Source organism: Ptychodera flava, chromosome 11 (genome assembly GCF_041260155.1).
Source record: "Ptychodera flava strain L36383 chromosome 11, AS_Pfla_20210202, whole genome shotgun sequence".
NCBI lineage: Eukaryota > Metazoa > Hemichordata > Enteropneusta > Ptychoderidae > Ptychodera > Ptychodera flava.
Genome location: NC_091938.1, coordinates 4345648 through 4368013, shown reverse-complemented (window position 1 = coordinate 4368013; position 22366 = coordinate 4345648). Strand labels below are relative to the sequence as shown.

Below are 22366 nucleotides of genomic sequence, written 5' to 3'. Positions count from 1 at the left end.
TATCAAAGGCAGTTTCTTTTATATTCCAAAAGTCATTTTGAAATGCCCCGTGTTCAACTTATTGACAAATTCTTACGTTTGTAATGCAAAATGTTATTGATTACGACTGATTTTTCGTCTTGATTAGTATTCAAGAGTCAACTACAACATCTCACGATGTACACATTGCGTTTTGTTCGCAAGACTATATTTCGACAAAGTTCAGAAAAAAGAATAACAAAACTTGTTTTTTATTTGGAAATTATATAAATATTATCAATAAATATAGCTATAGCCCCGTTACTTATGGAATGAATAATACTCAGTAGTAATCATCAAAGGAAACTGAAAAACTGGAAAGTTGTTACTTTAACAGTCAAAAATCGAGACCAAAGAAGACCCTCATTTCAAGGCAACGATAGTTTTCACTGACTACATTATAAAACACAAATTACAATAAGAATTGATGTTGTACTGCCGCTGGTCATGCTTACCAGATCTTTTGTAATTTAGTGCTGTAATAAATTATAAATCAATGAAACATCCGACGGCTATTAGTTATAAATTTAGTAATATCATAATGTTACATATATTTTAACATTTTAACATTGCAAGCAGAAAAAGTATTCTTCTTGATGAACAATGTAGTAACAAATTCCAGATTTTCTTTCGAGTACTCATTGAACAATAATACTATGTTGAAATTTGAATTTAGACAAGTGATTATAATGATTTTTTAAGATTATTACTCTTTCTAAAAGTTTTCGTTATGATTGAGTCTCCTAATGCATTGAACATCTTAAAACAGTGGAGTATCTTCTAAAGCAATCCATCTTCACGTCAAGTCAACAGGGGTGCGTTATCTCAAAAAAACCGTTCAATGTCGCTATGGACTATTCACTCTTTTCCATACAGAAGGCTGTGCATGGCTTCTCAGAGGCTGTAATTGGACAGAACAACTTGATTTATTACAATAAAAGATCGTTTGGATGCAAACTTTTTTGTGCAAACTATTAACAATACTCCTATAGACAAGTCTTAGACCAGTCAATTTAGAAGAATAATGAGTGCGAGAAACAAGGTCTTTATGGTCGGCGGCTAGATAACGATAAGTATACACCAGGACCAGCGTTAGATCACAGTCACTCCATGGACGGTGGAACGACAAAATCAAATGTATTTCTGTAATTCTTGAACTTGAGAAAACATGTCATCATGAAACCTAAACTAATCATGTTGTCAACTTAGGTTCCCGAATTTTTGAAGTTCGTTTTAGCAAAACACCCTTACTGACACTGTGGTTAAAGCATTGTTTTTAATCTGCTAGCTTTTCAAGAGGGCTAGCTTTAGGTATGGATCTACATTTCTTGTCATATTCGCGTGCAAGGAAACGAATTCCTTGGAATAGGGCAAGGTTCAAAGAGTCACAGTTTTGTAGACACTATGTTTTTCGGAAAGTAAAATTACTTCTCTAAAAGCTGTTGCACGTTTACTTATGCGAATTCTGTTTATATCCCTCAGCGCTGATGTGGGCTTAAATTGTTGTTCTTGTGTTCATGATAACCAAGATATGCACTGTTTTCGTTTTTTGTTTTTGTTTTTTTAACTGGTCACTTTTAAACAAAATTGAACCAGGAATGCAGCGTATGTTCGTATGGACATGTTAAATCTTTGAGAATAACATATAGCATTTTTTTACCTTTTTCACTGCGAGAAAGTTGCCAAATCTTCGAAACAAATCCAATCAACCGGTATCACTGAAGACAGCTGTGAATGATCAGTGCTATGGTAAAGTGCGGATTTAACACAGCCATTTTACTTCAGTTCTTACACTTTCAAAGCGCATCCTACCTGAAAAGAGGTCCAGTATTGAACGGTCTGCGCCTATCACTTGCAATAGTCTTTATATACCGTGAAGAAAAGATCAATGCTCTGATGTTTCTGAGAACTTTGCCATCTTAAACTTGAAATAGCAAGTTCTAATTAAGGTAATTCCATGAAGATCTTTTACTTATTACCATGCTTCAGCTTGAGGTATCATATGTCAATTTGAAAAGATGCGTCAAACATTTGAGAACGACGGACCATTTTTAAAGCATAGCCGATCAAATATGTAAAAACAGATACCATTGTGTTTATGAAATCGGGACGATAAAAATAAAGTGATGACTAGAAAGTACAAAAATGTTTTTGAGATGGCTTTGTAGCATCTGTGGAAATTTGATTATTTATCCGACCTCCTGATGCCCTTTGTCAACTTACAACCTCGCGCTTCAAGTCATTTCAATATGCTGCAGGACATTGTTAATTATTGTCAGTAAAATGCGTAGAAAACGGCTGGCTTTCTTCTTGCGTACGTTATTAAGTTTATGAAAGGTAACTTTCACCATCACGGTACAGAGGAGTTCTGGGGTTGCGATAATAGCCATGCCCTTCATCTATCTGGTTTACTTGATGTGTCGGCTCGACTATATTGAAGATTCCTTAGAAGTCAGGGGACACTAGCGGGGGGATGGGGTGGTTGGTGGTGGGGTTTAATGGAATGAGTTGTTCCAGAATGTTTCAGTCATGTAACTGAACTCTAATCATCGTGCGCAGTGATCAATCAGAAACAGGCCTTGCGTCACTTGACAGCACAGATTTACTATTCCTTTTGCACGATGCGAACTGTGAGGGACTGAGAGGTATTCATATAACTCGTTTCGTACAGTTCTCGTATTTAGCCCCAAAACTGCCTTACATCGGATCATAAATATTGGAGAAATATGCATGGTGCACATTTGTTACTTCAAAGTATGGTTTTACTTAATTATTTGGCAGTTTTTATCGTGTTTAGAAGAAATATCGTGACGGCAATAATAGTTTTCAAAATTGTCAAGACTTTGAATGTAGAATACCTTAAGAAATTTCGGGACTTCCTGATAACTTCAGAGTTTCGCAATTGATGACGGAATAATGAACTGATTAACTCAAAAAGTTCCTGTGATCGCACGTATATCATCCCCTGATAAATTGTTTCTCACGCTGACAGTCATAAATTTATTACGAAAGCTATTTCAGTATCACTTCCAACCTCCATAAAGAAATGGACGCTACACTGTCACTCGTTATGCTTGCTATTTTAATGCCATGCTGTAAACAATTAGAAAAGAAAGAAATATCCAGACTGCATATTAGTTATAACTTGAATAATATCGTGATGTTACAAGTACATCAGCGATGTACCATTGCGAGTAGGAAGCTATCTTCTTTTGATAAAAAACGGGATAATAAGTCCCAGATTTTCATTCGAGTGCATACAGTAGATAACACATGTTGAAAATTGAGTTGCGATTCAGATTTGTACAATTTGTACAATATTGGTACAATATCGAAGCATTTGTGCAAATGTATTTCAATATGCTGCAGGACACTGTTAATCAGTGTCAATAAAATATTAAGAAAATGGTTGACTGTCTTCTTGTATACGTTACAAACTTAATGTTAGGTAACTTTCACCGTCAACGTACAGGGAGGGGTTTTGATGTTGCGATAATGGCCATGCTCCTCTTTCTATCTGGTGAACTTGTTGTGTCTGCTCGTCCATATGAAAAGTCCCTTAGAAATCAGGGGAACATTAGCGGGCGCGGGGGGGGGGGGGAATAATGGAATGAGTTGTTCCAGAACGTGTCAGTGATGTTAAACTGAGCTCTAATCATCGTACGCAGTGACCAATCAGAAACAGGCCTTGGGTCACTTGACAGCACAAATTGTAATCTTGTACTTGCACGATGTGAACTGTGACGGACTGAGAGGAATTCATACAACTCGCTTCGTAAATAGTTCCGAATATCTTTGTCACTAAACTCCCTTAGATCGGACCATAAATATTGAGGAACTATGCACAGGGCACATTTTATACTTTAAAATATGGTTTTACTTGATCATTTGGCAGTTTTTATTGCATTCAGAAGAGCTATCTTACTGGCAATAATAAGTTTTAAAATTGTCAAAACTTTGAATGTGAAATACCTGTCAGAAATTTCAGGACTTCTTGATAACTTTTGAGTAATGTTGCACAATTGATGACGGAATAAGGAACCAATTAACTCAAAAGGTTTCTATAACCGCGCGTATGTCATCCTCCTGATAAATTGTTTCTCACGCTGATAGTCATAAATATATAACGAAAGCTACTTCAGAATCACCTCGGTTCCAACTTCCATAAAGAAATAGACGCCACACCGTCACCTGTTATGCTTGCTTTTTTAATGCCATGCAGTAAGCAATTAGAAATGAAAGAAATATCCAGACGGCATATTAGTTATAAATTGAATAATATCACAATGTTAGATATAGATATATCAGATATCAGCATTGTAATATTGCCGGTAGGAAGCTATCTTCTTTTAATGAACAACGCGATAATTTTCATTGGAGTGCATACCGTAGCATACTCATGTTGAAAATTAAATTTGCGGCTCAGGCTTATACAATAGTGGTAATGATTCACAAGATTTTCTCCTGTCCTTCCCCTTTCTTCGCTTGATACCCCTAAATCATTAGTGAACACAATCTCAAATCATTGGTGCAAATGTAAAATGCAATGTAAGCTAGTAACAAGACTCTAATAGTCGAGTATATTCTGAAACAATCCATCTTCAGGTCCGGCCGACAGGGTTGTGTACCGTTGAAAACGTTGTTCATTGTCGCTATGGACGATGTCTTTTCAATCCATGGGGTGTCCATCCACGGGGTGGAGCTTCCAGGTCGCGGGCCTGGAATTTACAAAATGATTCGGTTTATTGAAAGAAATCGTTTAAAGAACAAAGGTTCAATAATTCAGTGTTGGGATAGCTCGAAACGTTGCCGGCATTCACTTAAGTGGAAAAGTAACTTAAATCTCAGATAATTCGTATTTAGTAGAGTCGTTCATGATATTGTAGAGTTATAAGTTTGATGACTGAAGGATCCCTGTACAAGTGTCGATAATTGTTTCCTATTGTAGTATTAAAAGTAGCCCGGGAAAAGCACTTCTTCACCCAATCTGATTAAAATCAGGTGTGGAGTACGGCGACGTCTACTTACGCGTACGCGGTATTCTCTTGCTGTCGCCTCTCGAGAGGCGACAGCAAGAGAATACCGCGTAAGTATAAACGTCGCCACACTCTACATCTGGTTTTAATCAGATTGTTCTTCACCCTTTTGATATACGCTGGAAAAGCACTGTGGGTTTTATTTTCTGAGATAGTTTGAAAAGAAGTTCGCTGGGCAGGCAAAATCTGACACAGATACATGTGTGTCAATCATCTAACGATTGAATTTAGCAATCGAAGTGGAATTATTCCGACCGTTGTTCTAGTCTCAGCATTCTGTTAAAGATGATTTGCGTGCAGTGATTTTATTGACACAATGATATATGATATAGAAAACCCGTACTTTGTTGAGGTGTATTCCGCTACGCTCGTTGTCATCTTCAGGGCCCCAATTATGTGCATCCGTCTTGTCTACAACAAACTCGGACGCAATCAGGAGAGTGATGAGCAAAATAACCAGCGTCCTCATAGTTGGGGGATACCAGTACAGTTTCGTCTCTGAAAATGATAAAATTACAACAGGGAGAGTATTAGATCACAGTCACTTAATTCTAATTGCTGAAGTAAAGCTGGCTCGGAAGGTTATGTCGTATTTGTCAATTGTCACTATTCACAGCAACTTTAGGAGTCTATCGTGTATAATTCAATGGTAAATTCAGCCAACCAATTGGCTGACGGCTTCTGAGATGCTGCACATCAGCCCAGTTCTAACGATGATCAGTACAGTACAGTAGAAGTTAATTCAATTATTTTGTATATAGAAATGCGCAAAAATGCCATTGTGATACTACACAGGCGCCTGGAATTGCCAGAGTGGTATACACAGAGAGAAGGGAGGGTAAGACACGACTTTGATGTGGATTGTGACACATAGGTAGAGGGTCACTGTTTGTTGCTCATGTAGAATTTTGGGAGGGTCACTTTTCTCTTGCAAACACTTTTGAATGACACTTTTATAAAAACCCTTTGGTCCTACAAGCAGAACCGTGTCAATGTCAAATCTTCCCTTCTCTCTTTGTATACCCCAATGGTAATTTCAAATCATGTCACAAAACACAAAGTACAACAATTTAAAAAGTACTGTAACCATGCTGAATAGCACTATTAATTGACAAAATTGTTTGTTTATCGATGTCCGTCTATTTCTTATGTCGGTAATCAGTAACGAAGGTTGAGTTTGTAATTGAAGATCACCCAGCCATGCTCTTTCAATTGTTTTGAAAGCAATATAAACCAATGTACATGTAGCAGCTGATGTAGGTAAAGAAGTAAAACCTTCATAAAATACAGGCGACAATACTTTACCTTTTTCACTGCGAGAAACTTGCCAAATCTTCAGGACAAATTTAACCAGTTGGTAACACTGACGACCAGGCGTAAATAAGCAGTCTTTGGTGACGAGAGTAGATAATATAATGTTGGCGCAATCTACTCGGATAACGCAAAACAGCCTATGAAAATTTACTTCCACCAATAGCTGCTTATAATTTGAAAGAGACAACTGCATTCATTGGTATAGGGGCATTGTTCAATTATATGTCCTAGGGTACTGTTGTCATGGTGGACAAAAAGATGAATTGGTTACCCTTTTCAAGATATCAGTTTATGATTTTCAGAAATCACAATTGCTTCGGAAAAGAACGAAGTTATTATTGGTTTGTACAAAGCCCTTTGCAACGTATTGGAGCTAGCTATTTGAGTTATTTGAAGTAGGCATCGAGGCTCAGACCAAAGATTCATAAATATCACAGTACTTGTTCCCTCTTCACGCCGCCCATCAGACCCATTTTGTTTGTTCCACTGCTCGATCTCGCATAATGGACTGGTCAGTTTCTTCGGCCTGGGGGGGGGGGGGTGGATTAATTTTTGCCAACGTCAAAAAGCGGTTGACCCCCCTCCGTTTCAACTTTAGAAAACAGGGTGACCTGCCTATTCCACATTTCGAAAACAGGCTGATCCCCCTCCTCCCACGCGGGACAAAGGTAAAAGAAAAAGTGGGATATCTGTACTTCAATGAAACAGAACAACAACGGCAGCTGTCATCAACCAGGTAGCGTCTACGGAAATGACTCCGGAGTCATCCAAAGTTTCGGTCAAAGGTCAACTACGACCAACAATCATGACCACAGTGGGCTCTCCAATGACATTACATCTCGGCTATCTAGTTTAAATGCACCGACTGTAATCGGCGACAACTTTCATCATCGGTTTCCACTGTAGTTCCAGACAAAGACCCTCCAGTATGTTTGTCAACTGTACCTTTCAAGCATCCGTTTATACCTCGAGTTTTCCCGTTCACCAAAATACTATACTTTCTCTCAAGAAGCCATTGAAAATGAAATTTATAGACGAAAGTTTTAATGAACTTTAAACATTTTTATTTGAATAATATTTTTGAATTCTGTCGACATTGTTTGCAATTGAATGTCCTACTACTATCGACGCGACGTATACTGATCATATCGATCAGCTGACCATACAGCTCGCTGCAACAGGCGTTGGTGTTTATCCGCGAACATTCCGTTTCCTTTATCGCCGGGATTTCACGTGTTTTAGTTCTCTGAATGACACGATATTGAAGGTTGGTGTTATAAGTTCGATATAGACGGTAGGGATGCAATTTCTTTTTATTGCCTTCGAAAATACATTTTTTATTTCCAAATCGAACCATGAATATGCTGCTCATTTTGTGTGTATTGAACGTGTGTATACAGTGCAGTGTGGAGTGTGTGTAAATGTACACAGATTTAGGGCCGATCATGCTGGACGATGTACAGACTGGCTTAAAACTCAGTTTACATTTCCTTTTTATTCGATTTCTACATCTACAAATTCACGGGCATAACCAAAACTATAAAATAATAGCAATAATGCACCCCCTCCCGGCCCATAATGGACAAAAGACAACTTTACACTCCATAATGTATTTGGCTTCGCCTCGTACACTATGTCGTGCAAAGTTTGCTTTCGTCCATTATGGGCCGGGAGGGGCACATTATCGCTTAAATATCAGTGCATGTTGCTTTCTTATACTGAATTCTCATACAGAAAACAGAAATTAAAGTATCAGGAATTTGTCATGCTTTTCATATGAAGTGCAAATTCCATAACAATAAGTACATTTTGCAAAACAGACTCAATTTGTAAACATCAAGATATCTCTGGAATATATCTGTGATACATAATTATTCCGACCGTTGTTCTAGTCTCAGTATTCTGTTAAAGACGATTTTCGTGCATGGCTTTCATTGACACAATGATACACAATGATATAAAAAAAACCCGTACTTTGTTGAGATGTATTCCGCTGCGCTCGTTGTCATCTTCAGGGCCCAAATTTTGTGCATCCGTATTGTCTACAACAAACTCGGACGCAATCAGGAGAGTGATGAGCAAAACAACCAGCGTCCTCATAGTTGGGGGATACCAGTACAGTTTCGTCTCTGAAAATGATAAAATTACAACAGGGAGAGTATTAGATCACAGTCACTTAATTCTTATTGCTGAAGTAAAGCTGGCTCGGAAGGTAATGTCGTATTTGTCAATTGTCACTATTCACAGCAACTTTAGGAGTCTATTGTGTATAATTCAATAATAACGGTAAATTCAGCCAACCAATTGGCTAACAGCTTCTGAGATGCTGCACATCAGCCCAATTCTAACGATGATCAGTACAGTACAGTAGAAGCTAATTCAATTATTTTGTATATAGAAATGCGCGAAAATGCCATTGTGATATTACACAGGCGCCTGGAATTGCCAGAGTGGTATACACAGAGAGAAGGGAGGGTAAGACACGACTTTGATATGGATTGTGACACATAGGTAGAGGGTCACTGTTTGTTACTCATGTAAATTTTGGGAGGGTCACTTTTCTCTTGCAAACACTTTTGAAGGGACGCTTTGTAAAAACCCTTTGGTCCTACCAGCAGAACCGTGTCAATGTCAAACCTTCCCTTCTCTCTTTGTATACCCCAATGGCAATTCCACACCTGTGTAATATTGTAATTTCAAATAATGTCACAAAACAATCAGTACAACAAGCCCTTTCGAAACCTTAATTTAAAAAGTAATGTAACCATGCAGAATAGCACTATTAATTGACAAAAGTGTTTGTTTATCGATGTCCGTCTACTTCTTCTGTCGGTAAGCAGTTTCGAAGGTTGAGTTTGTAATTGAAGATCATCCAGCCATGCTCTTTCAATTGTTTTGAAAGCAATATAAACCAACATACCACTCCTTGGCTGGTTGTTGTCGGGAGTGGAGGCTACGGTTTAGTCAATTGAAATGTGCACAGTCGTGCGCGATGAAAATCTTGCGGGGGGGGGGGAAGTGAGCGTTTTTCTAACATCGGGATCTCAACAAAAACACGTGTTTTCGGTCGATACTTAGTTTAGTATGCAAGCTTCAGCTCCGTCATCAAATCTACTCTCCAACAATATTTTTTACTCACTTTAATTGCTGTAAACATGTTTTTATTGAGATCCCGATATCAGAATGTGACGTCATAGGTCAACGGTTTAATATCCATGATGGCGGATTTTTCCACGGCAGCCGCTCGATAAAACTCGAAAAAGTAACTAAACGGAGAGGAAGATGGTCATCTACGTAGGCATCCTTCTATAGGTAGGCGATCGATGCACCTCGACTCCGGATTATGATATTTTTTGTTGTTTTAATTTTCTGGAGAATTGCAAGAAAAACGCTCACTTTCCCCCCGCAAGATTTTCATCGTGCACGACTGTGCACTTTTTCAATTGACTAAACTGTAGTCCCCACTCCCCACAAAAAAACAGCCAGGGAGTGGTAGGGCTACGGAACCGCAGCAAGTAAAGAAATAAAACCTTCATAAAATACCGGAGACAATATTTTACCTTTTTCCTGCGAGAAACTGGCCAAATTTTCAGAACAAGTTTAACCAGTTGGTATACTGACTACCAGGCTTAAATAAGCAGTCGTCTATGATGACAAGCGTAGATAATATAACATTGGCGCAATCTACTCGGGGTCATGCAAAACAGCCTTGGAGACTGAGAAAATTTTCTTCCACTAATATGTGCTTATAATTTGAAAGAGACAACTGCATTCATTGGTATAGGGGCATTGTTCAATTATCTGCCCTAGGGTGCTGTTGTCAAAGTGGAATAGGTTTCTCCTTTCAAGATGTCCATGTATGATTTTCAGAGCATTACGATTGCTTCGGGAAAAGAACGAAGTTATTGTTTGTTTTTTACAAAGCCCTTTGCAACGTATAGTATTGGAGCTAGCTATTTGAATTATTTTAAGTAAGCATCGAGGCTCTGACCCAAGAGTTACAAATGTCACAGTACTTGTTCCCTCTTCACGCCGCCAATCAGACCAATTTTGTTTGTTCCTCTGCTCTATCTCACATAAGGGACTGGTCAGTTTCTTCGGTCTGGGGGCGGTGGATTATTTTTTGCCAACGTCAAAAAGTGGCTGACCCCCCCCCCCCCGTTTCAACTTTAGAAAACAGGGTGACCTGCCTATTCCATATTTCGAAAACAGGCTGATCCCCCTCCTCCCACGCGGGACAAAGGTAAAAGGAAAAGTTGGATATCTGTGCTTCAATGAAACACAACAACAACGGCAGCTGTCATCAACCAGGTAGCGTCTACGGAAATGACTCCGGGGTCATTCAAAGTTTCGGTCCAAGGTCAGCTACCTAGTTTAAATGCATCGGCTGTAATCGGCGACAATTTCATCATCAGTGGCCAGTGTAGTTCCCGACAAAGACCCTCCAGTATGTTTGTCAACTGTACCTTTCAAGCACCCGTTTATACCTCGAGTTTTCCCGTTCGCCGAAGTACGATAGTTCATCTCAAGAAGCCATTGAAAATGAATTTTATGGACGAAATTTTTAATGAACTTTAAACATTTGAATAATATTTTTGAACTCTGTCGACATCGTTTGCAATTCAATGTTCTACTACTATCGACGCGACGTATACTGATCATATCGATCAGCTGACCATACAGCTCGCTGCAACGTGCGTTGGTATTTATCCGCGAACATTCCGTTTTCTTTATCGCTGGGATTTCACGTGTTTTAGTACTCTGAATGACACGATATTGAAGATTGGTGTTTTGAGTTCGATATAGACGGTAGGGATGCAATTTCTTTTCATTGCCTTCGAAAATACATCGTTTTTCTTTCCGAATCGAACCACGAATATGCTGCTTATTTTTTGTGTGTTGAACGCGTGTATATAGTGCAGTGTGGAGTGTGCGTAAATGTACACAGATTTAGGGCCGATCATGCTGGACGATGTACAGACTGGCTTCAAACTCCGTTTGCATTTCCTTTTTATTCGTTTTCTACATCTACAAATTCACTGACATTGCCAAAACTATAAAATAATAGCAATAATGTACCCCCTCCCGGCCCATAATGGACGAAAGTAAACTTTGCACGACATAATGTACGAGGCGTGCAAAGTTTACTTTCGTCCATTATGGGCCGGGAGGGGCACATTATTACTTAAATATTAGTGCATGTTGCTTTCTTATACTGAATTCATAAAGAGAAAACAGAACAGTATCAGGAATTTGTCATGCTTTTCATATGAACTTCAGATTTCATAATGATTAGTACACTTTGCAAAACAGACTCAATCTAATTTGCAAACATCAAGATATCTCTGACATATATCTCTGATCTATTAAAGTACCGCGCCCAAAGGGCGCGCCGAAAAATGTTAAATATCCAGATATATCTGATATATGTCTGATACATGAAAGTCATGCAGCCGAAGGGCATGCTGAAAAATATCCGATAGTTTAAGGTAATGCACCCGAAGGGCGCGCAGAAAAATATTAAACATACAGATATCTCTGATATATATATGCCTGATATATTAAAGTAACGCGCCTGAAGGGCGTCGAAAAACGCAACTGACAGAAGCACGATTGGAACTAATTTGGGATAATTGGATTTCCATATTTTGCAAATTTCTCAAAAGTGTTAGGTGCTATATATAGCTGAATGTTGCAATATCGCAAATTACTCATAAAACAAGTGTGTAATATAAAAAGAAAAGCAGGTGAGATAACATTTGTAGATTAAATCGACATTACTTTACTATCCAATTATCCCAAATTAGTTCCAATCGTGTTCAGATGAAATTCGTGGCCGGCACGATGCATTTTAAAGCAAGTATGGCCCCTGTTGAAATTCAAAAACACACTGGCCCCTCATTGAGCATTTCAAAAACTTAGTGACCCCTATCACCAAAGTCAAAAACAGGGTACCCCATGAATCCACCAGCCCCTTAGGCCAAAGCAAACTGACAAGTCCCAAAAGATGGACACTCTAAAGTATGTTTGTTTGTTTGCTCTCTAGTCTGCATGGTTTAAGGTTGTATGTACCTTGAAAGTAAGGACTTAAACTATTGCCCATACGTTTTTCAAGCTAAATCATTCTCTTTCAAAATCAAGAATAAATATTGGATTTCACCGTGCAAACTTTGGTAAAAGAGTTACAAATTATCTTAATTTACAGATAGTTGGAATTGAAAGTGACCTGTATTCTTTGTTAGCTCTATAGGGAAAATAAATATTCAATTTCCGCAACAGTAAGTAGGCGAAAACTTCCTTTACTTCATGAGCTTCATAGTAAGTCTACTGTTGTGGTAAATCAAAGTACATGTACTGTAAAAAATTTAGAGTCCGGATATCGGTCTCTTAGGTGCATTCTAACTTTATCACATCTATGATTGGAAATCAAATCGAAAGATACTTATGTAGTCTGTAAGAGTGAAGATTTGCGGATATATGAAGTGTTTCCTATTTGCAACCAGCAACCTAGGGAGGCTTAGTTTAACTATGATGTAATAAAGTCTTGAGCCGTCGGAAACCTTTAAGTTCGTATCCAGGGTTTGATTCCACTGAAATTTGCTGAATTTCAGCCCACATAGACAGACTAAATTCAGCAGTTTTAGACTATTAACACTTTTTATGTATATGTAGTGGTAGTCTATTCTACTAGTTTTGACGCTGAAATGCCAATTACCTATACTGCTCTGTTATGATTAATCATTTACAAAAAGTATCCACCAAGTTTAGAAGTAGCTCTGGTTGGCAGGGTTGTGTGTTAATACCGGCAATAGGCCTCCAAACATAGCCGGAAACATACAGCCCTGCCACACAAAGCTAGTTTAGTCTGAGGAGTTGCTCGCAGACTATAATACGGATAGTTTTCAATCGGATTCGAACCCACAACATACGGCATCAGTCGCCTAGCTGAGAGGCCACAGACAGAACCACTCGGCTAAATCTCCACTCCCAAAAAAGAGTGGTTCAATAGCCGGCTAAGTTGTTACATTTTTCTGACTGAGACCGCTCAACACGTTGTAGAGTTCGTGAAGCACTCACGCACGCATGCTCACTATCATACATCGCACATACACACTTTATCGAAGCGAAGAAACGAATTTCATCGCTTTAACTGGGCGAACGATAACCTCGGGGACAATTCTGTCCACCAGCAGTGTTACCAACCCAGGGTAGAAAATACGGATAGTTTTCAATCGGATTCGAACCCACAACATACGGCATCAGTCGCCTAGCTGAGAGGCCACAGACAGAACCACTCGGCTAAATCTCCACTCCCAAAAAAGAGTGGTTTAATAGCCGGCTAAGTTGTTACATTTTTCTGACTGAGACCGCTCAACACGTTGTAGAGTTCGTGAAGCACTCACGCACGCATGAAAGTTCGCACGATTTTCTCACACAGTTCCTTTAGTCAAAAGCTAACATACATGATATGGTATAAAAGAAAGCATCGTCTATGCTGTAAAAAGTTATGATATGGCGACAGGTGATGCGTGGATATGCGTACGCAGTTTGTTAACGTTTCCACCACACGCTTACAGAGGGCGCTTCAATTCTGGAATTCGTTTCTGAGATATAACTTTCATTTCGTTACGTAAAAGCACAGAGTAACATGGACAGAGTCGCAACGCTTGCATGCCTTTTGTTCCATGGTCGTCTCGGTAGACTATTAGCTTTTCATATTAAAATGAGCTCCAAAGGTGTTAAACTTTTTGGAGGCTTTGTTTGTGGTTGATAATTACACGAGATTATGCGAAAAATACGACGAGATGGCATCGTACTGCCAGTCGCGTAGCAACCATAGTTACTTTGTGAGCTCTCAGGCCAGAAACACTGCTTCACGCCAATCAAAACATAACACGCCAGCAGTTTCATAAACATGTCCTTCCTTAACGCACGTGTAAAATAGGGTTTGACTGACCGTAAACCATTGAGTAAAACCAGACAGTATCGATAAAAGACTTTCAAATTTGGTTCAAACACACTCATTATATATTCATAAAAATATGAGAGGAATTTTTAAAACGGTAAAACTCATTTTCCTGAAGCTCAAAACACTCCCGTTTTCGCCAACACGTCAATTCTGCTCAGCACCACACGACAACAACAACACAAACTTATCCGAACATACTTTCGCTTAACAATTGGCGAAAATCCGAAAATTACCGAAGGATTCATGGTCGGCACTCTTCGGAAAAGAGAGGCGAGAGCAACAGTAGCATAGCTGTTGTCTTTGCGCAGTAGCAAGCTCAATATGTTTTTGGAAAGCGTGTGGTAAAATACTGATGTTGAAACTTGAATTTAATGCACAGATTTATACAATAGATAATAATGATTGATAACAATTTCATCCTGTTTTTTCCTGGGTTAACTTTAACTCCCTTAACATCCTTGAAATAATAATGAAACTTCGTCAGAAACTGATGCAAATATAAAGTTCTTGTTTTGTATGCCATTATAACCGGGGTCATCAATTTTTTGGTGCAATGGGTAGGAGGTTCACTTATTTTGACTGATGCGCAGGAAGAATTTGCCGGCCCACCCCAGGCCATAATAACTGAACGCTCCCTAATGTTGCTCAATTGATGACGGAATAATGAACTCATTCATTTAAAAAGTTCCTATGATCGCACGTATATCATCCTCCTGATAAATTGTTCCTCACGCTGAACGTCATAAATATATTACGAAAACATTTTCAGAATCACTTGAGTTCCAACTTCCAAAAAGAAATGGACGCTACACTGTCACTCGTTATGCTTGCTTTTTAATGTCATGCTGTAAACGATTAGAAATGAAAGAAATATCCAGACGACATATTAGCTAAAAATTGAATAATATAACTATGTTACTTAGATATCAGCATTGCAAATAGGAAGCTATCTTCTTTTGATGAACAGCGCGATAACAAGTCCCATATTTTCATTTGAGTGCATATAGTAGAATACACATGTTTATAATTGAGTTTGCGGCTTAGGCTTATACAATACTTAGTTGTGATGATTCAAAAGATTTTCTCCTGTCTTTCCCTTTATTGCGCTTGATACTCTTAAGTCATTAGTGAATACAATCCTAAATCGTTGGTGCAAATGTAAAATGTAATGTAAGCCATTGATGAAACTCCTATAGTCGAGTATATTTTGAAACAATCCATCTTCAGGTCCTTCCCCAGAGTTGTCTTTGAAAACGCTGTTCATTATCGCTATGGACTGTTTAATCTTTTCCTTCCAAGGGGTGGTTTTTCCTGGTCGTGGACCTGGAATTTACAAAACGGTGGTTAAATAAATGAAATCATTTCAAAACCAAAGGTTTAATAATTCAAGATTGGAAGAGCCCGAGAAGTTTCCGGCATTCAGTAATGTGGAAAAGTAACTTAAATCTCAGATAATTCGTATATATCAAGTTTGATGACTGAAAGGTCCCTCTAGTGACAAGGATTTTTACTGTTGTAAAAGTAGCCCGGGCAAAAAACTTCTTCACCCTTTTGATATACACTGGAATAGCACCGTTGGGTTTATTTTCTGAGTAAGTTTGAACACAAGTCCGCAGGGCAGGCAAAGTCTGACACAAACCAAGGTTTTGTCTCACCACGCGGCTAGTTTTGTTATACTTGTTTGTCAATCATCTAACGATTAAATTTTGCAAAGAAAGTGCAATAAATCCGACTGTTGTTGTATTCTCAATATTCTCTTAAAGATGATTTGCATGCGTGGATTTCATTGACACAATGATATAGAAACCCTTACTCTGTTGAGATGTATTCCGCCTCGACTGTCGCCCTGGTCGTCATCGACCATAACAAAAGCATCCGTATTGTCTACAACAAACTCGGACGCAATCAGGAGAGTAATGAGTAAAACAACCAGTGTCTTCATAGTTGGGCGATAGCAGGACAGTTTCGTCTCTGAAAATGATAAAATTATAACAGAGACAGTATTAGATCACAGTCACTTAATTCTAATCGCTGAAGTAAAGCTGGCTCGGACAGCTACATCTGATTGGTCAATATAATTGTCACTATTCACAGCAACTTTAGGAGTCTATTGTGTATAATTCAATAATGACGGTAAATTCAGCCAACCTATTGGCTAACAGTTTCTGAGATGCTGCACAACAGCCCAATTCTAACGATTAGCAGTTGAATGCAGTGGAAACTAATTCAATTAATTTGCGTGTAGAAATGCGCGAAAATGTCACTGTTACATTGCACAGGCGCCTGGAAATGCCAGAGTGGTATACACAAAGAGAAGGGCCCTCTCTGTGTATACCACACTGACAATTCCTGGTACCTGTGTGATATTGTAATTTCGAAAACTTTCACAAAAGACTCAGTACATAAAGCAATTTCGAAAACCTTATTTAAAAAGTGGTGTAGCCACGCCAAATTGCACCATAAATTGACAAAACTGTTTGTTTATGTATGTTTGTCCATTTTCTTTGTTGGTCATCAGTAACGAAGGTTGACTATGGACTCAGTCGTGCTCTCTCAATTTACGGATTATTTAAAGATATATAAACCAATTTACATGTAGGTAAACAAGTAAAACCTTTATAAAATATAAAAGGCAATATTTTACCTTTTCCACTGCGAGAAACTTGCCAAATCTTTAGAACAAATAACCAACCAGTTGGTAACACTGACGATCAGCTGTGAATAAGCAGTCTATGGTGACGAGCATAGATGTTAATGTCACATTGGCGCAGTCCAATCTGGGTCACGCAAAACAGAACAGCCTTTGAGCCTGAGAAAAACATTTCAACCATCAATAGATGCCTATAATTTAGAGAGGACAGCTTCATTCATTGGTGTAGGGGGCATTGTTAAATTATCTGCCCTTGGGTGCTGATGTCACGGTTGACTAAAAGATGAATAGGTTTTCCTTTTCAATTTGGCCATGTATAATCACAGGGACTCATAAGTGGTTATTGAAGTCAATCTTACAGAGTTTTTCTTTCTTTTTAAATGTTACAAATAAACCACTGCAGCTGAAGAGCACAACATTTGTGTAGCTGTCTTTTGTGTAGCTTGTATTGGCATGTATAGTGCGTCCTCGTATGTTTCCCCCAGCAGCTGCAGGTAAATAGACAACAATGTTTTATGCAATGTTTAGTTTTGTTCTTGCTATACTGCACTTTCCGAAGTGTGTTGTTATGCAATAAAGTGATTAAAGAAAGTAAATGTGACCTTTAGTTCCGTGACCTCTAGCCATGCCTATTTCCTGCCCTGCCCTCGCTATGCTTACTGTACTAATTTTGGAAATATTAGTACAGTAAACACGGCGACGTCTGTACGCATGGCCAGTAGGCATGGCCAGAGGAATTGGCTAGAGGGGTCACGGAACTAAAGGTCGTATTTACATATGATCACACACCCCATTGAGGGCGCACTATACATGCCAATACAAGCTACACAAAAGACAGCTACACAAATGTTGTGCTCTTCAGCTGCAGTGTAGCAGTGGTTTATTTGTAACATTTAAAAAGAAAGAAAAACTCTGTAAGATTGACTTCAATAACCACTTATGAGCCCCTGTGGTATAATATTCAGGACATCACAATTGCTTCAGGACAAAGAGCGAAATTATCGTTAGTTCGTACAAAGCTCCTTGAAGCGTAATGGAGCAAGCTACTTGCGTTTAAGGTTAGAGCACAGGGGCTCACAAGTGGCTATATAAGTCAATATTACAGCGTTTTTCTTTCTTTTTCAATGTTACAAATAAACTAGCTGAGCCTGAAGAGCACAACACTTAGCGGTCTTTTGTGTAGCTTATATTGGTATGTATAGTGCGCCCTCAATAGGGAGTGTGATCATATGTAAATGCGACCTTTAGTTCCGTGACCTCTAGCCATTCCTACCTCCTGTCCTCGCTATGCTTACTGTACTAAATTAGTACAGTAAACACAGCGACGTCAGTAAACACAGCGACGTCTGTACGCATGGCCGGCCATATGGAGAGGGAAGTAGGCATGGCTAGAGGTCACGGAATCAAAGGTCGCATTTACATATGATCACACTCCCTATTGAGGGCGCACTATACATGCCAATACAAGCTACACAAAAGACAGCTACACAAGTGTTGTGCTCTTCAGGCTCAGCTAGTTTATTTGTAACATTGAAAAAGAAAGAAAAACGCTGTAATATTGACTTATATAGCCACTTGTGAGGCCCTGTGGTTAGAGCGAGGCTCTGACCCAAGATTCATAAATATCACAGAACTCCCTCTCAGCAAGTCACCCATTTTGTTTGGATGAATTCAAGCAGTGGAACATGTATGGCATAATGTTTAGCTCACGTGTTCACACACGTGAGCTAATGTCGCAGCGATGTCTGTCTGCCTGTCTGTGGGCCCGATATCTTAAGAACAGCTCATCAGATCAAAACCAAATTTAGTACATAGATTCAATTTGAAAATGGCAAGAACTAATCAATTTTTGGTGGGTGTGGCTTGCATATATTATGCTCATTTGCATAATTAATGATTTTAAGGAAAAACAGACATACAATGAGAACGACTCGACAGAATTGAATGAGATTTGCCACAAATGTTGATCACACAAGCATTCATCTGCCATGAAAGACATAAAGGTGTTACATGCAAGTTAATTGCTAATTTGCGTATTTGATGTACGTTCGTAATTAGGGATATATATCTTAATTGACTCAATCAAAATTGACGAAACTTGGTATGTATATTGAAGATACTATGATTTAACATTATTGAAAGTCATTTAGCATTTTGACTTGAGCCAATTCCTAATTTGCATATTTAATGAACTTTCCTGATTAGGGTTATATATCTTAATTGCCTTGACCTAAGTTGAAGAAACTTGCTATGTACATGGAAGATACTATGATACAACATTATTAAAAGTCATTTAGCATTTTTACTGTAGCCAATTCCTAATTTGAACATTAACGAACTTCCCAAACTAAGGATATATACCCGGATTGCCTTCAAAAAGTTGACAAAACTTGCTATGTACATGGAAGATACTATGATACAACATTATTAAAAGTCATTTAGCATTTTTACTGTAGCCAATTCCTAATTTGAACATTAATGAACTTCCCAAACTAAGGATATATACCCGGATTGCCTTCAAAAAGTTGACAAAACTTGCTATGTACATGGAAGATACTATGATACAACATTATAAAAAGTCATTTAGCATTTTTACTGTAGCCAATTCCTAATTTGAACATTAATGAACTTCCAAAACTAAGGATATATACCTGGATTGCCTTCAAAACGTTGACAACACTTGCTATGTACATGGAAGATACCATGATACAGCATTATTGAAAGTCATTAAACATTTTTACTTCAGCCAACTTTTAATTTGCATTTTTTAATGAACTTTCCAAATTAGGAATACATACCCGGATGAACTTGATCAAAGTTGCCGAAACATGTTATGTACATTCAAGATAGTAGGTTAAAACAATATTGAAAGCATTTTGACTTCAGCCAATACCCTGTTTGCATATTAATGAAATTTCCTAATTGAGGTTTTATATATTGATTGACTTGACCAAAGTTACTGAAACTTACTATGTACATGGAAGATAGTGCAATACAACATTATTAAAAGACATTGAGCATTTTTACTTCAGCTGATCACTTATTTGCATATTGAATGAACTTTCCAAAGTAATGATATATATCTGGACTGGCATGATCAAAATTGAAGAAACTTACTATGCATATTTGAGATACACTGATATAACAATCATAAAAGTTGTTTAAGCAGTTTTAGATAAACTTGATACTAATTTGCATATTTAACGAACTTTCCTAATTGGGAATATATCTAGATTGAAATGGCTGAAGAGTTGACAAAACTTACGTTTGAATATTTAATTAACTTTTCAACTTAGAGATATAAGACTTGAAAGACCCTAATTATGAAACTTGCTATGTATATTGCTGAGACAATTATGTTGTACAAGTGAAAGATATTTTGCGTTTTCATGTCAGATAATTTATGATTTGTATATCTAATGACCTTTCACAGTTTGGCATATATAACTTGAAGGACTTGACCAAAGGGAATTACACATGCTATATAAAGTGGTAATATAATGACAATAGTCAAAGAAATTTAGTATTTTTATTTCAGCTAATTACTATATACTTTATGACCATGAAATTAAGCAGTTGTGAATAGTGTTCATGATGTTGATCCTCACACTTTCAATGAAGTTGCAAACATGTGCCAAACGTTTAAATTCGCAGACAACTGCAATCTATACTGAAACACGTGAGCATTTTCAGTTCATATCTGGTTTATTCTCTTTGTAAGATGATTTCTTACATGTAACTCGTCAACACTGCCTGTATATGCGTAATTTCCAATGTTATTGTTGAGAACTGAATGATACTCGGGACCAGAATTCACTTGTCAATAACAAAAGCGTATTGTGTACCATTCTTTCTGTAATAGGAGGCTAATATTTGGCCCGGATTTCGCCATGCTTTCAGGAGAAAGTTTACGTTTCATGGAATTAAAACTGTAAAGAATATTTTGAAAAGTTACAATCATTGACTGATACGCTCCAGCGACGTTCACAAATATTTACGATTGACACCCTAAAGTCTGTTTGTTTTCTTTCTCGTCTGATTTAAGGTTACTGTAATATGTTCCTTGAAGGTTATGAATGAAACTTTTGCCAAAGTTTTCTTCAAGCTGAACTGTTTTCTCACTAAATCTATAAATATTGGGGTTCACCGTGCAAATTGTGGTACCAGAATTACAAATTATTTCAATTTACGGATAGTTTGAATTGAAAGTGACCGTAATCCCTTTGTTAGCTGTATAGGAAAATAAATTTTCAATTTCCCCGAAAGTAAGAAGGCGAAAACTTCCTTCTCTTCATGAGCTCCAATGTAAGTCCACTCTTGTGGTCGATCGAGGTACATGTACTATAAAAATTTTAGAGTCCGAATGTTTGTCTGTGAGGCGCATTCTACCTTTATCACAATTATGATTGGAAATCAAATCAAGAGATAGGCAGTCTGTAAGAGTGAAGATTTGCAGATATATGTAGTGTTTCTTATTTATCACCAGCAACCTAGGGAGGCTTAGTTTTACTGTGATGTAATAAATACTTGTGGTCTTAAGCCATCGCAAACCTTTTCAGTTCGTATCCAAGGTTCGGTTCTAAATAGTCTCGACTTCCAGACCTCGGTCGCCTCGCTCTTGCAACAAAATAATTATAGAAAAGTGCGCTGCAAGCGTTGCGCCATAAAAAGAGAGTGTTTGAATTTGTTTCTTGTTACCGCCCGTGTCATTTTTTTTTTTTTTTTTTTGGGGGGGGGGGGGGTTCATACTCATCGGTACAGGTATCCTTAATACCCCTGTTTCAATGTCCAAAAATGCTAAAGAGGAAACGGAAGTTGCAGCAAGTGATAAAAGACAGTAACTATTGCATCAAATAGTGCAAACAAGCATTTTATGAATAAGAAAAGAATGGAAAAAAGAAAAAAAAAAAAACAAAAAAAACCCGCGTCGCCGCATCAGTTTTGTTGAATGTCAAGGAGCAGAAACTATATTTTTTTGGTCTTAGCATCGAGTCGCTTCGCTCCACGACATGTTTGTCCCTACCGCCAGTGGCGCACTTTACTTTGATGGTTTACAGTGCGTCAGCGAAGCGAACAAGGTCTGGAAAGCGGGACTAGTTTCCACTAATCTTCGCCCACAAAGACAGACTGGTGGATAGAGGGACTGTTTTAGACTATTTACTTTTCGTAGATATGTAGGTGTACTTCCTTAATACCTTACTGATTTTGACCCTGAAATGACAATTACTCATACTGCTCTGTTATCGTTAAACACCTACAAAAAACATCCAGCAAGTTTAGGAGATGCTCGCAGACTTTGTCATGGTTTTGGCCTATCGTACTTGTTACTTGTAAGTGAATTAGTATTCTTTGGTTTACTGACGCTTACAAATCTAAGAT

At 38.1% G+C, this 22366-nt stretch overlaps 2 long non-coding RNA genes across 2 annotated transcripts; both read right to left on the bottom strand.

Moving 5' to 3' along the window:
• Nucleotides 1-4210: 4210 nt before the first annotated feature.
• LOC139143331 (uncharacterized) lies at nt 4211-10010 on the bottom strand. Its single transcript, XR_011554576.1, has 3 exons — nt 9929-10010; nt 8343-8497; nt 4211-4736 (listed from the first exon to the last, which is right to left on the bottom strand). It is a non-coding gene; the product is annotated as an uncharacterized lncRNA (long non-coding RNA).
• Nucleotides 10011-15154: 5144 nt separating this feature from the next.
• LOC139143329 (uncharacterized) lies at nt 15155-17121 on the bottom strand. Its single transcript, XR_011554574.1, has 3 exons — nt 16982-17121; nt 16151-16308; nt 15155-15660 (listed from the first exon to the last, which is right to left on the bottom strand). It is a non-coding gene; the product is annotated as an uncharacterized lncRNA (long non-coding RNA).
• Nucleotides 17122-22366: the final 5245 nt, after the last annotated feature.